This window comes from Octodon degus, unplaced genomic scaffold, assembly GCF_000260255.1.
Source record: "Octodon degus isolate 3935 unplaced genomic scaffold, OctDeg1.0 scaffold00076, whole genome shotgun sequence".
NCBI lineage: Eukaryota > Metazoa > Chordata > Mammalia > Rodentia > Octodontidae > Octodon > Octodon degus.
In genome coordinates, this window is record NW_004524652.1 from 9497036 (window position 1) to 9504249 (window position 7214).

General features: G+C 45.5%; 1 long non-coding RNA gene across 1 annotated transcript; it reads left to right on the forward strand.

Annotated features, from left to right (window-relative positions):
- Positions 1-1767: 1767 nt before the first annotated feature.
- On the forward strand, positions 1768-6896 carry LOC111817988. The gene is made up of 2 exons (XR_002822076.1): positions 1768-1862; positions 6831-6896. It is a non-coding gene; the product is annotated as an uncharacterized LOC111817988 (long non-coding RNA).
- The last annotated feature ends 318 nt before the right edge of the window (positions 6897-7214 follow it).

A 7214-nucleotide genomic window follows, 5' to 3' on the forward strand; every position in this document is an offset into this window, starting at 1 on the left:
AAAAAAAAAAAAAAGAATTTATTGAGCATCGTGGCTCACACCTATGTCCTAGCACTGGGGAAGCTAAGGCAGCATTATTGAGAGTTGGAACCAGCCTGGGTTACATAGGGAGTTCAAGGGCAGCCTGAACTATATAGGGAGGCCCTGTCTCAAAACAAAAGCAAATAGAGCAAAAACAAAGAAGAAGCAATCTATTTAGAATAAAACAAAAGCAGCTCAACTGTGCACATACTTTTGAGTGACAGCTACTTTTAAACTGCTTGAGCCAGGAAAAGGGATTTTCTTTTCCAGAAATTTTGTATATACAGCACAGAGGTCATTTTATACCACATAAAACACTGGAATTGGGAGCACAATAACAGATACATAATAACATCAAGCTGCTATTTCAATAAAATGCACACATACTAAACAGGTTAGCTTTTGTCCATCAGGGGTCCATGTAAACTTCACATAAGCCACCATTTCTGTTCAAAAAGGTTCATTAGTGCTTTGAATTTCATATCTTTCTCTGAAGTTTACCAGTTTTGCTTATGAGGGGGCTTGTTCAGTACAAATGTTTACAATTTTCTTTTTTTTTTTTTTGTGGTACTGGGGATTGAACTCAGGACCCTGCACTTGCCAGGTCAGCGCTTATTCTACTGAGCTATCTTCCTGGCCCCCAAATGTTTACAATATTAAAAAATATATGTATATAGTTCCCTTATACATTGTTCTTTCTTTCTTTCTTTCTTTCTTTCTTTCTTTCTTTCTTTCTTTCTTTCTTGATAGGGTCTCACTGTGCAGTTCAGGCTGGCTTTGAGCTCACCTTATAGCCCAAGCTGGTCTCAAACTCAAAATACCTTTTTTTTTTGGCGTTACTGGGGATTGAACTCAGGCCCTTGTGCTTGCCAAGGAAGCGCTTATCCACTGAACCATCTCCCTGGCCCCTGGTCTCAAACTCAAAAGGATACTCCTGCCTCAACCTCCCGAGTGCTGGGATTAAGGGTCAAGATACAAAGTTATTTTAAAATCTACCTTCATCTATGTTACATCCTGGGTTTAGTAGTTTAGTGAGAAAAAGTTTAAAAATAAAAAAGTCTGTGGATACAGATCAATGAGAAGGCCTTGGATCACACACACACACACACACACATGCCTCCTTTTTGGTATCAGCACCTTGCACTTGCCAGGAAGGCGTTTGTGCCACTGAGCTATAGTCCAGGCTCAAGGCCATGGATTCAATTCCTAGCACAAAAGTTGGGTGTGGTGGCACACACCTGTAATCTCAGCATTCCTGAAGCTGAGGCTGGAGTTTCAAGGCCAGCCTGGGCTACATAGCGAGCTCAAGGCCAGCCTGACTAAATTGCCAGAACCTATCTAAAAAAAAAAAAAAGCAGCAGCAAAAGAAATTTCTAGTACAAAAATTAAAACAACACAAATGACTAATCAGTATTAATGGTCCATGAGAAGAGAATAAATGCCATTCACTTTGGTGATATATTAGGCATATTAGTAATGTTTGCGCAGTATTATTCATGCAAATATTATTAGCCTGAGTCAGGGGAAGTAACTAAACCTAGTATTATACTCAGAGCAGAGCTCTACCTCTAATTCCAGATGTGTAGGGGGTTGAGACTCCAGAGACACGCCCCTATGCAGCTCAAGGAACCAATCAGGACTCGGAAAGCGGGGGCCTGGGAGAGACAACAGCACTATCCAATGGGCCTTCAGCGGGGAACATCGTTGGCCAATGGGCGCGCCCCTCGGCGAAGGTCGGAAGCGGGGAGGCGGCTGGGGCAGTTGTTCAGTGCGGGGGCTGACTGAGGAGGTTCGGTGTCTGAGGCCAGCTAGGCGACTCAGTGTTCCCCTTGTCGTTCCAGGTGAGGGGCGGCGGCGGCCCGCGCTCGGGCTGCCCCCGCGGCGTCCGCTCCGGGAGGTGGCGGGCGCTTGAGGGAGGGTGCGCGGGCCGGGGGCGGCTAGTGTGAGGAGATGCCAGGGCCGCGGCGTGAGTCGGGCGGCGCGAGGCCGCGCTTTCTCCTCAGGGAACCGGGGCTGTGGCGGCCGCCGGCGACGCCGCCTCTGTCGCAGCCCGGGCTGGGGGCGCTGGGCAGCCGGCGGCGTCTTCCTAAGCGCGGGGCGGAGCCCGGCCCGACGAAGGCCTGGGCTCCGAGCCCGAGCCTCGAGCTGCGGCGTGGGGGTCGCGGGCGGCCTGGTGCTGTTCTCGGCCGGGGGACCCGGGTTCGAGTCTCCACCGAGACGTGCTGGTGCGGCGGTGGCTCCTCGGCACTTCCGCCTTCGCTGCTCTGGAATGGGGACGATGACTTTCGCCGCCTGGAAGTAGGGTCAGGAACTGACAAGGCTGCAGGTGTAAAGATTTAGCGGTTGCCTTGTGAAGCGGCTGCCAGCACCTCGGGTCCTCACTCTGCGCTTGGGTGCGGGCCTTGCCTCTGCCAAAGCCCTGTCAAGCTTTCTCCCATTCACTCGCCGCCTTGGCCCTTGCAGGTGTTGTCAGTCGACTGCCTCAGGGGTCAGATCCCCTCGGGGGTTCAATCACACGGACTGGAATTAATTCCCAGAGGTCTGACTCTCGTTCATCCCCATTTCTCTAGCAGCTAGAAAGCTGGGCCGTCCCCTTATTTTAAGGACTCCTCTAGTTTTATTTTTTAGTCATTATGCACTAATTTTTATTTTGAGACAGGGCTTCCAGTTGTGGGTCAGGCTGGCCTCAGACACCTGGGGATACTCCTGCCTCAGCCTCCCTGGTGTATTGTGCACCACTACACCTGGCTTTTTTAGTTTTAGCAGTACGTATTTGCAGTACATAATAATTCCATTTCACATGGGGAGTTGTACATGTACATAACACATCTTGATTCTTTTTTTAAATCCCCTTCCTCTCCCCAGCTTCCAGTCTTCCTCCTTCTCTTGGTCTCCTTCCCTTTTGCCAAAGGCCTATCTCCTTGTTTCCTATCTGTCTACATTGTTTTTGTTTTTTTTAAGAGTCTCCGCAGGTAGTTCACACTGGTCTTGAACTTGTGGCAATCCCCTTGCCTCTGCTGCCTGAGGTCTGGGATTATAGACTTGTGCCGCCTAAAATATCTCCATTTTACTTATTGTATTTTGGGTTTTGAGTTTTAAAAATTCTTTTTTTTTTTCAAAATTTATTTATTTATTTATTTATTTATTTTTTTTTTATTGTGTGTGTGTGTGTGTGTGTGTGGCCAGCTCAGCACACCAGGGGGCGGGGCTGGCTGGCATGTGGTGCTGGGGGATTGAACCGCGGTCGCTGCATTTTTGCTTAGCTTGTTCTAAGTAGGTGCTTTAGACCACTGAGCCATCTCACCAGCCCCTAAAAATTCTTTTATATATTTGGTACAGGGTCTTGTTACACAGCTTGCACTTGTAGTGATCCTTCTGTCTCAGCCTCCCCAGTGCTGGGATTATAGACGTGCACCACCAACCTCAGTTTTGGTGGCTGGCATTGCGCATCCAGGGTCCAAGGTTCCGAGGCCAGCACAGCATGTAGTACAGGTGATCAAACCCGAGTCCTTGTGCTTGCCAAGCAGGTTGCTTAGATGGCTAAGCTATCTCCCCACCCTATATTTTGGGTTTTAAACTTAGTTCACTTAAGTTATACCCATTTTCCTACACGTGAAGTTTATACTACTGTATCGCAGAGTTCCATTGTGTATAAATACCACATTATGTATTTAAATATCTTATATCTGCTCTTGCCTTAAGCTTTGGATGCTCTTGCCAGCCAAAGAAAATGCTCCTCTCAGAGGCTTCTGGAAGCTGAGGCAAGCTGCTCCGGAGAGTTACAGCTTGGAGAGGCAGTGGGTGACTATGGTGGGGGACACTCAGTTCCCCTAACATTATTATTTTATTATTGTTATTTTGAGACAGGATCTCATTTTGTAGTTCAGGCTGGCTTTGCACCTACTGCATAGTCCAGGTTGGCCTTGAACTCATGACAGTCCTGCCTCAGCCTCCCAAGTGCTGGGCTTACAGGTGTGCACCTTCTCACACTGCTCAGTCCTCACATTGTTATCCAGAGCACCTGGGGAGGTAGGCTGTAATTTCTGGGAAGAAGTATTCCCTTGAACTTGCAGTCATCAGTGAAGGGAGGAGAGCTATAGAGCTGGCCCTTCGTAGTCATGGCTGTGAAGAACCAGCTGCCCTTTCTGGAGATGTGCACAACCCTGAGCTCCACTAGGAGAGTTAGGAGACAGTTGCCCATGTGCCATGTGGATGTTGGGAACACCTGGAGGTGGAAGCCCATGCTGGGTTGCAGTATGGCTACAGCCGCTGACGTCTAGCAGTTGATTGCCAGTGCTGCTCTGGACAGCTGTCTCCTTGGGCTTTGGGGCCACAATCAGGTGCACCCAGGAACAGTCCACTATGTTGGCCTTGTGGCTCCAGTGTGCTGAATGGGGGTCAGTGTGTCTGGGGAAACCAGGTCAAGCTGCACCTGTGATGGCTTGCTAATGACCTCTGATGTAGAGGTCTGGACTGGACTGAACGTGTGGCTGAAGGAGGAGCCAGAGGGGAGAAAAGAGTCAGGGTATCTGGGTACAGATGCTGCAAGAGCTGCAGGAGCGGTGCGCACCTTCCTGTGCCTCTTACCTTAGAGTTGGCTGCTTGGTGGCATGCAGTAGAGCAAGCACACCTGTCATAAATCAGTCTGCCCTGAGAGTAGTATCTAGATCCTCCTGCCTTCAGAAAACAGGGTTTGTTTTCATAGATGGGGCTTTCTATTCCTAGTAGACATTTACTGTGGCAGTGGGTATTTTGAATCACGGCAGTCCCTAGTTATAAACCCTTCAGAAATTTCTCATTGAGCTTGGAATATAATCCATTCCTTTCCTACATGATATGGTCTTTTCAGATCATTCTTTGTTTTGTCTTTGGCCATCCTGGGGCAGACCTTTACACAGAACTACATCCCTAACCCCCTTTTTTATTTTGTAAAATTTCCCTGACTGCATTTGAACTTACAGTCCTCCTGCCTCTGTTTTCTGTAGTGCTGGAATTATAGGAATAGGTCACTAAGCTAGGCTTCCCTTTTTCATAATGCTACTTTCACTTTTTCTTTGAACTCCTTAGGTCTTTTTGTTCTTTCCAGTTATTATGTGGGGTTTTCCACTCCATCCCCCACCCTTGTCTTTGCCTGGCTGGCTCTTTGTACTTGAGGTCTTAGTTTAAATGTCATCTTGGAATACTTCCCTCACCATGCTTACATTGTCCATTCTCCATCCTTGTTTGTCTTTTCCTTAAAAAACTCACCTTAGATTTTATTTGTCTTTTACTTATTTTTCTTAGCTATTTATTTCTGTTTTGTCAGGCACTATATTCTTTAATTTATAATAGTCTTACAGAACTAATCTGTTGAGTGGATAAATGAATACATTTTGAAATGTGGTAGTGGGTTTGATAATGTCCAGACCATTGTAGAGTCTTCTTATGGAACAGTATTTAAGACCATTTTTTAAATAACATAAGCTTTGGTAGTAAGGTTGCCAGAAATTTGCTTTCTATGTGGATATCTTGCTAACAAAGAAGGAAAAAAATTATAGTGAAGATACCTGGTAGCTACCATCTCAGCTAACCAGAGTTAACATCACTGGTAATAATGACTGTTGACATTGTATGCCTTCTAATATAATACACTAGGATGGACACAGTGCCATTTGTGTGGTATACTTGCCCAAAATGTATAACCTGAATCTAATCCCGAGAAAACAGACAAACCCAAATTGAGACTTTCTAAAAATAACTAGCCAGTAGCTAGTAACTATTAGTAACTGCAAGTAGTGAGTAACCAGTAGTTAAGCTGATCAAGTCATGAAAGACAAACTTTGAACAGGCATCCCAGGTCACAAAAATTGAGAAATAATGGATGCTGGTCCAGGAAAAAAAGGGCATTCGTGGGATGATTGTTGAAATTTGAATGAGATCTGTAGAATAATGACTATATTAATGTTAATCTCTCATATCAGAATTTTCTAATGATCATTTATGGTGTTAACTTTTGGAGTATTGGGTGAAGGATATATGGGAATTTTTTTGTTGTTGTTCTTTTTTTTTTTTTTTTTTTTTTGGCGGAACCAGGGATTGAACTCAGGCCCTTGCGCTTGCCAGGGAAGCGCTTATTCCACCGAGCCATCTCCCCAGCCCAATCTATAGCAATCAAGGAAGCGCTTACTCCACCGAGCCATCTCCCCAGCTCCCTTTGTTGTTGTTCTGTTGGAACTATTTTCCTATGTTTTATTTTTTATTTTTATTTTTATGTATTTAGTACAGGGTGTACAGAGTCTCACTACACAGGGACTTGTACTGATCTGCCGGTTTTCATCTTCCCAAGCACTGAGATTACAGGTGCACTCTACCACATACTCAGCCTCAGTCCTGTGTCAATGTACCGCAGGGGTGAGGCCGGCAGGATCTCTCAGTATGCCTCAGCAGGTGCTTTAATCCACTGAGCTATCTGACTGGCCCCTATTTTCTTATCTAAAATTATTTTAAGTTAAAAATTTAAAAAATAAGCTGATTGTGGTGATGTCCACTTGTAATTTCAGCCACTTGGGAGGCTGGAGTTGGAGAGTCACAAATTACAGGCCAGCTTGAGCAATTTAGTGAGACTGCCTCAGAAATAAAAAGTTCTGAGGATGTAGCTTAGTGTTGTCTGCATTCATTCGCTGGTGCTACAGAAAGAAAGAGGAGGGGAAGGAGAAGAGTACTGGGTAATAAAATGCTTTTCTGCACTATTTAGGTCACATAGGTTTTTATTTTGCATGTCATTTGTAAAGCAGAAATGAAACAGAAAGTTCATGCATCTTACTTTACAGTTTTCAGGAAGAGCTAAAGATGGCTGAATTTGTAGATGACCAGGATACTCAACTGTGTGACAACTGGTAAGTTTGTTTTTTTTTGTTTAATGGAGGGACTTTTTTATTTTGGGTACTGGGAATGAACTCAGGACCTTGTACTTCCCAGGCAGGTGCTTGTGCCACTGAGCTATATCCCCTTGCCCCCTATCTTGCTATGCAGTCCAGACTGGCCTTGAACTCACTGTGTAGCCCAGATTGGCTTCGAACTTACAGTGACCCTCCTGCCTCAGCTTCCCAAGTGCTGTGATTATAGGCATGTGCCACCATGCCCTGCAAGAGTTTAAGAAATATTATTGAAATGGGAACAAACTAGTTTCTGTAGGGCTATTTATTTTTTGGTAG